This window comes from Cyprinus carpio, chromosome A14, assembly GCF_018340385.1.
Source record: "Cyprinus carpio isolate SPL01 chromosome A14, ASM1834038v1, whole genome shotgun sequence".
Lineage (NCBI taxonomy): Eukaryota > Metazoa > Chordata > Actinopteri > Cypriniformes > Cyprinidae > Cyprinus > Cyprinus carpio.
Window position 1 is genome coordinate 20,511,487 of NC_056585.1, and position 9,292 is coordinate 20,520,778.

Here is a 9,292-nt window from a genome sequence, read left to right on the forward strand (position 1 = left end):
TTCCAGAGCTAACTTCAGAATAATGTGATCTCATTTAGACCAGAATGACTGCTACTCTGTCTGATGTGATGTGAACGCTCAGTGTATGAAGAAGGAAGGCCAAGCCATGTGTCAGTGTGTGAGGGGTTTGGATGGAGAAGGGGAGCTGTGTGTGGGTATGTGTGTGTAAGTCTGTGTATGTTTGTGTTACAAGTCAGATGATTTTGATTTAGTATAGACTGAAGCAGCTGGATTGTGATGTATGTGTGAAACTGAATTTGAGTGTATGGATATTGATGTGTGTGTGGGTGCAGTATGCGCCTGTCATTGGATGTATTGATCTGTCTTTATGTAAATTTGGGTTTGTTTACATGATCACATACAGTATTGACAATATGTGTGTGTGTTTGCACAGACGTTGATGAATGCAAAGCAGGCTTGGCAGATTATAGTATATCTGAGGCTGAGTGTGTGAACACAGCAGGTGGATATTTCTGCCAGTGCAAGACTGGATTCAGTGGAGATGCTCACAACATATGACAAAATGCACATTTATATATATATATATATATATATATATATATATATATATATATATATATATTATATATATATATATATATATATATATAATTGTTTCAAAAACATTGATTCATTCAGTAATGCCACTAAGGTGACTTGTAATGCTTCATTCTGCTTTTGATTTGTTTGCAACTATTTTGTTTGATACTGCAAAACTAAACAAAGTGGCAATTGGCAATATTGTGTAAATTACTTTATATTAACTTGTTTACTGAACTGCTAAATAAAAGTAGTGTTCACGTTAATCTGAATATCAGTTATAGGAATATAAATTCAGCAAGGATGCATTAAATTGATCAAAAGTGACAGTAAAGACATTTAAAATATTTATTTCAAATTAATAGGCTATTATTCCTCTTTGAACTCAATATTCATCAAAAAATCCTGAAAAAACTTTATCATGGTTCCCACAAAAATCTTAAGCAGCAAAACTGCTTTCAACATTGATAATAATAAGAAATGTTTCTCGAGCATCAGATCAGTATAAGAAAGATTTCTGAAAGATCATGTAACACACACACACACACACACACACACACACACACAAAACGAATAGCTTTGCCATAACAGGATAAATAAATAATAGTTGTTGAAATTGTAATAGTGTTTCATAATATTAAGTTTTACTGATCAAGTACTTGTTTCAGAAACATGAAAAATCGTATCATCTATCATATATATGAGACTTATTACAAAAACATTAAAAAGCATACATCATATATACTTTCCCCAAAACAGAGTTCTTTGTGTGTGTGTGTGTGTGTGTGTGTGTGTGTGTGTGTGTGTGTGTGTGTGTGTGTGTGTGTGTGTGTGTGTGTGTGTGTGTGTGTGTATTTACAGATATAGATGAGTGTCTATTAGATATGCATGCCTGGGATGTAAACGCTGAGTTTTTGAATGCAGTAGGAAAATATCAGTGCAGATATCGACCTGGGTTCACAGGTACAGGATTCAGCTGTCATGGTAAGATTCACCTTTTTAATGTTTTAACTGAAACAGTACCTTCTCAAAACCATGTACTGTGCAGTTGTCTATGTGCTTATTATTTATAATGTGCCCTTATGGCTTGAGACCATGACCAGTCACTTAATAGGACCTGCTAATCTGAGTTTGTGCAAAAGGGTTATGCACTGACATTTAACAGAAATGTATAACGCAACATTACATTTACATTTACATTTACATTTAGTCATTTAGCAGACGCTTTTATCCAAAGCGACTTACAAATGAGGACAATGCAACATAACAGTGATCTCATTTACATGCTCTGTTTCTTGTTGCAGAGGAGGTTAAGAGCGCCTCCTGTTGGCCGAGTACGGGAAGTCCACTTAATGTCACATCGCCATGGCAACACAATAAAGCTGCGCAGAGCTGCACCTTTACACACGACTCATACTGTCTGTATGACGGAGTGTGCTTTTATTTCCCTGAGATGGAGTCTAATGCCTGCATGCAAGTGTTTGCTTATATAGCTTGTTGTACAAGCTTTAACCTGATTTTTATGATTCTCATAATCCCTGTTTTTGCATATTCCACAATTTGCTTCCAGTTTCAAACATAAGCTGATTTTAAAAATGAGGCTTTAATTAATGAGCAGTAGATGGCAGTCTTGTCCTAAAAAAATCATTTAGCTTTTTACTGAACGTTTGCCCTTGATAAAAAGGACACGTTAAGCATATTCAATAGACCATTTTAATGAAGAAATAATGAATATTGCATTTAATGAGGCTCGTGCATGTATGTAATGTAAAAAATGCTTTTAAAGTTTTATGTTTATAGGCCTTTGGACAAAGATATAGATAGATAGATAGATAGATAGATAGATAGATAGATAGATAGATAGATAGATAGATAGATAGATAGATAGATAGATAGATAGATAGATAGATAGATAGATAGATAGATAGATAGATAGATAGATAGAAATGTTTGAAATGCCACATATTAAAATTTGTTTAGTTTAGCATATTAAATTAATTAAGATGAATACTTGGTTTCCCAGAATGCAACACGTCTTGCATTTCTTTGATTTGCAAATCAGTAAATTCTTCATCCTGTCATATCAATTCCATATTACCTTTATGTCAGTGTTTACCAACTCAGTTCAAACTGCAACTTAAAAAGGGGCCAGTTCTTGAGTTCTTAATTTTCCACAACCCTGCCATAGTGTCTAATGGTCAATAAAAACAAACAAACAAACAAACAAATCAAACTGAAAAGGGGACAAAACCAGAGCATCTGCCACAATTTGTCTTAATGCCTCCAATTTGTAGTGGATTCAAGAAACAAGACAAAAATAGAGACTGTGAAAAAAACAAAACAACAACAAAAATAAAAATAAAAACTAAAAAACAGTCTATTTCCATTTGATTGAAAACCTCTAATGGTTTGATTGTTGCTGGCCTGGGTTAATTTCCCTGCTTTACCGGGTGAACAGCGTGTAAAAGCAGCATTGAATTGTTTATTAGGAGAGAAGTCTGGAGCCAAGGCCAGTGAAAGATTTAAAGATGATTTCATCCCCTTGAGCATATGTCAGAAGACTTTAAACACACATGCACACATCAAAACAGCTGGGTGATATTTTCACCCTGGTTAAGTAAATTCTCTATGTCTGTGGGTTTAGTGACATTGAGCTGTGGTGTGATGCTTTGTTATACTCCTTAAACAGCATACTTATCTTGGGTTCCTCTGGCCCCTGCACATCAATGCAGCAGTCGCACTCTTTCAATCACATGCTTGGTTTAGCTTGTACTACAGCAATTACATATCAAAATAGGTCATTCCTACACCCCAAAATGGACCCAGTGATCTATAACCTTATTTAAAAGCTACATGGGTGGCAATTTTTTCTGTCTAAAATTGTGTTATTCAATTGGTTACTCGTGTTTCCTTTTTATTTTTCTTAATTTTTCTGTCTATATTAACTTAATACACACTTTTACTCTCACACACATACACACAAACACGATACTGGTTTGGTTTATCCCAAAGCCCATTATTGCCCCAGGTGTAGGGTTGAGACTCACTTATCCAATACACATGTTTGTAATAATGCTACTTCTCATACCTTCACGTCTCACTACAGGTCTCCATATTTCATTCTCACTCAACAGGATCTAGAGATTGTTAGCAGGGTGCCATGAATCCATGAATGTAAAAAATCTAAACTACTCAGATTACTATTTACATAGATATGAGCATTGTATGACTGTAGAGTATGAGCCAGATTGAATCTACAGACTTCATAACTAAAGCAGACAGTGTCACAAGCATAGTCTACATAAAACAATAAATTAAATAAAACAATACATCATATGTCAAGCTTTACATTACAGTAAAACTGACATTAAACTTGCTTAATAGGTTTATTTTCATTCATTGATTTAATGTATATTATGAACAGTCCCAGTGACAAATATATGAATGTTTTGCTGTTTATCAGGTCTAAAAGACATTTTGGAACATGTTGTGGGTTCCATAAGCATGAGTGGGGACAGTATTACTGAGTCAACAACAGCCACTCCACATGTAAGATGCTTGTTCCTAATGAGCTTTGGACTTTGTTTTTGTTTTTTTTTTGTTTGTTTTTTTTGGACAGTACTGCATATTTTCACATTGTGTGTATGCAGGTCTGTGTGGTTTTGGACACTTCTCCCTGCAGTGATGAAAAGGTCCTTTATGTTGCAGGGTGTCCCAGAACAACAGTATGCCCGGCATGCTCTTCAGACACCAGTAAGAATCTCCTTCCCTATCTTCTCTCATAATTTAAAACAAATATTTGTTTTAGTTTTCAGTTGTTTTAAAATAATCGTCAGAAACCAGGAATACATATACATATAAATAGGCGGAATATAGACAATTTTCCCTTTATTCAGACAGGACAAATATTGTATTTTTAAGGATTTTTTTTTATTATTTTTCTCTTTACAAATATCATGAATTATTAATTCATTTCAGTTCCAATCCCCCCCCCCCCCCCCCCCAAGTTTTGCTTTAGAAGAGGCTGGAGAGCTACAGACTCTGGATGTTGCCAACTGCTCTGTATCCTGCGATATGCACACATTGCTGGTTACAGTGACCACTGATCATCTCATCTCCTTAGAAGACCTTTCAGGAAACACCCCAGTGATTCACCAGACTAAAGTCTTAACTCATGAACTGATTATGTGAATAAGTTCAATATTAAAGTCATTGCCATTCAGTGTTGTAGTACAGCCAAATGACCGAGTACACTGTAGATGAGGTTATTTGAACAAGATTTCACATTCAAGTTGCATCAGTTTTTTGTCAACAGATTTCATAAAAAAGCAGGTCGCTACCTGGTCACTATTTGTAAAAGTAAGATTTGTAAAATGATTGCACATCCCTCACATGGTTTTATGCAATACATAAGAGCTATAGAATGAGATCATTTAATGTAGGTCATCTAAATAGAGTCTTGTTTTTCTGCTTTTAAGGTAGCAGTGTTTTTTTTTTTTTTTTTTTTTCCACTTTTGAGCCATTAGACATTGAATCCATAGCTCTGTAAATAGTAAAGATATTCTTTTTGTGTTGAGATGCAGAGCATATTGAGTAGGATCATATATTGAAATTTGAATTATAGTTATGGGAAAACTGTCATTGTTTTAATAATGGAGTAATGTTGGTTTGAGGTGGTGAAGAGAAAAACGAGAGACACATCCTGCTTTTTGAGCAGAAAATAACATGTACTTGGCCTATTTTGCTTCAGGTGGTAAAGAGTAACATTTCAGTGGCATATCTGGACCTGTTAACATCAGCATTGGTTTCACAAAAAGATTACTATATAAAAAAACATCCTACCATGAACCAACTATAAAAACCTCAGGTATCAAAACATTATTAAATAAGATAACAAGATAACATTTGGTATCAGAAAGATATAAACCGATATCGAAACACGATATTTAAGTAAGGTCTCAGATTAGTGAATGAATCACGCTTTAATTATTCAAGAACAGGAAAGTTTAGTAGGTCACATTCTTCTCTGCCTCTCCTCAGTCAAATGTCTCACAGATATTCTAAGCAGTTATAGGAAAATAAAAGCAGCAAGCTGTATTTTTATGTGTCAATCTATATCTGTCTATCTAACAGAAAATGTATATGCTGGGATTATAAGGTTTTAACCTACTTCTGATATTTTGAACCAAAAGGCTATATATATATATATATATATATATATATATATATATATATATATATATATATATATATATATATATATATATATATATATATATATATATATATATATATATATATATATATATACTATAACATTTTTGTTCATTATTTTGAACTAAAGAGCCACTAATTAAAAAAATATAAGGGACTTTTTTAAGTAAACTGAATTATAGGGTGCACAGCATATATTTTGTGTGATTATTATTTTCCCCTAAGGGATAAAATATGAAAACACTGTTCAAAAATTAAAAATTAAAGATTATTTTTAGTGATATTGTAGAATTCACCCATATAATCATAACACAGCAATGTTATGGTCATTTCTTAAATTTTTGAGTGAACCATCCCTCCCAAAATTTTTGAGTGAACCATCCCTCCCAAAAATGTCATTATGTCCTGGAAAGAGCCATGCTTTCCTGCTTTTTCCAGCTGAAAAAAAAAATGTGAATTCGGATCTGAAACAATCTGGCCACACTCCCTCTCTCAGCTGTAGGGAATTAAAATGGGGGGATCAAAGGATGAGAGCGCTAATCCACCTCAGAGTGGAAGAGAAAGACGGTGAGATAGAGGGAAAGAGGAAAAGGGTGTGAACAAAGGCATTTGCCGTTGGCCTGCGATAATGGATCAGTGTTTTGCTTTCAGCATTCTATTTTCCCCATCCTTTTCCCTCCCATCAGACAGGGGAGCAGTTGGTCTGTGGAGATTCCAAAAGGTGCACAGATGAGGAGACTAAATAAGGCATTAGATGCCCACTCAAAGGCTTTGTCGTTGATCCTCCAGGTCAGCGTAGCGCCCTTGTGGCCTGTGACCTGCCCAGAGCCGTGCTGCTTTGCTAGGCTTTGAGTAGATTTAGTGCAAGGGATAATGCATGAATTTGGGCACAGGCACGTGAGCTTAAGGCTCAGTTCTATCGACGAGGATGCTTGTCAGTCCCCTAATAGAGCCGACAGACAGACCGGAGAGAATTGTGGTGAGCTGCCATGTTGTGTTTGAGCTCATTTAGGTCCTATGCAGTATATATAGGTGTAGTTTGAATTATAAGGTTATTATCACTATATATTATCACTATACCAACTTAAAAGTGTGCTTTTTTAATTTTTTTGATTATTACGCAGACGTTTTCATTTATTGACGCAATTGTTGAAATGTGAAAATTGCAGTTCAGGTATGATTAATTTTTTCCTTGACAAAAGACTTTGAAAGTGACATATATTTTAAGTATAATCAAGTTGAGACTTGCAACCTGTGGGCAATTGATGTAGAAAAGACGTCAGTTTGACGTCAAAAACAGGTCAAATATGCAAATCAAACTGAATGAATTTGAAATGATGTTACTGTACAACATCTTAAGCAAGTCTTAACTAATATCTTACGTCAAATATCGTTACTTTAGCATTATTGAGGGCACTCTGCCCTGCAACTGGAGATAAATACGTGTACAATTGAAATATATAAACAAACGTACTAAGACTAATCAACAAAAATCCAAAAAGAATATACTGTTTTTATATATATATATATATATATATATATATATATATATATATATATATATATATATATATATATATATATATATATATATAAAACACAGCTATATATATTGCATTTTCTTATAGACTGCAGTCTATTTGCACCATTAAGATTCAAGATTTTTATTTGTCACATACACAATTATACACATTAACGTATAGCCACAGATTCACTTGCTGCATTTGTATCTTGAATCCACAACCATTAAATCCACCAAAAGAGTGCAGGAATAAAAATACTTTGGAAATACAGTTGTTTCTGTAATAATGGCTCCTCATTAAAAAAGCTTGCGTGAGTATCACCTGTCCAGTAGGGGGCGATGTCAAACAGCATTGGTCAAGAAGTGGCGTGAGTGATTTAACAGTCCTTTGAGCATCTAGGAACATGTGGAACAGGTAGGCTGTGAAACACGTGTTTGTTTGTTGCTCTTATTATTTCCTCCCTGTTTTTCAATGAAGTGACTCACACTGCAGTTGAAAAATTGACCTTTTGATACTGACATGCGCTACTGAGATTGAGATTGTCTGAAGTTACTGTTTCTGGCGAATGTTTTGTTTGTTTCTTGTGCAACATGTTTAAATATGATGATGATGACGTTGATGTTTGTGTTAAAAGTTACAGTGTGGTAATTGAATAACTAGTGCATGATGCAGCATTATTTGGAAACCTGCTTTTGTGAGGTGTAGTTATTAATAGTTGTAATCTTTGTTTTTTTATTTTGCATTTATGCTGTAGCTACAAGTAAATTAAGGGGAACAGTCTTGTATTTTGTACATATCTATTGGAATTACTGTATTTCTTGGAAATACCCTTTTATTGGGACAAATATAGGTGCGTTTGTATTTGAGATATGGTTGATTATAATTATCATTCTTACTATTATTCTTACTGTTGTTGTAGTATATAGTATGTATATCGTTGTGCAATATATGCTACAATTTCCAAAAATAAAAACAACACATGACCTAGCATTTCCTGTACCATTTGACATAATATCAACTGGGATATATATATATATATATATATATATATATATATATATATATATATTATATAATCTCAGACTATAAAAAAAAAAGTGTAAAAATGCACACTCACACAAAATAAATAAATAAATAAAACATTTCTAACTAATGCCATTCACTAAATAAAACATGGCCATGTAACAATGTAGTATACTACTTTTAAAAACTTTATTTTGGAATAAAGATTGCTGTTCAGCTTACTATTTTTAAAAAGTAGTAGGCAGTATAAAGTGCACACCATTCAGTGAGTAATAGGCTAGTATTCCATTCTGAACATACATGCATGATATTAAGTATATGAGATTAGCTAGACATTATTTTATGTTTCTGTAAGCATTTTCTACTTTGCTAAATTTGTATTTTCATTTGTAGTTGATAATTAATAATTATGCACAAATGTTTGAAAGCATATGATTTTAAATCTGTGCTGACTGACATGCTACACAGTCTGTGGTGTCTTTGACCTTTCAGAATGATAACTGAGCTAGACAGAGCATGGCACACCTGACCTAAGGCTTTTTGTGGCATTCTTCATAGGGCAGTGAGTGAGTCAAATCAAGTTTATTGCCATACGCATGACTGTAATGCAAAGACAAGAATGAAAAATATATTCTGGATGTCACAAGTGAGAGAACTCAGTTGACAATGACACTAGATCTAGACTTTAGAGAACATTTTGTATATTATATAGATAAGGTTAAGTATTGCATAAGAAAATATTTCTGTCTGATAAAATCTTTTCATATCTTGATTTTCTTTTTTGTTGCTGAATACTTTTTATTAGTCCTGTATACAGTGATGGGTTGAACTTTCATCATGTCAGCCACATTTTGTTGTACTTTTGTAAAAACTCACCAGTTTTTATTTGTTTCAGAAGCAGTAAGTATGCAAGGATTAACAGGAAAGTAAAACTGTAAAGGCACCTGATTTCTGATCACTCACGTGGAACATATCTGAAATATGTAAAAAAG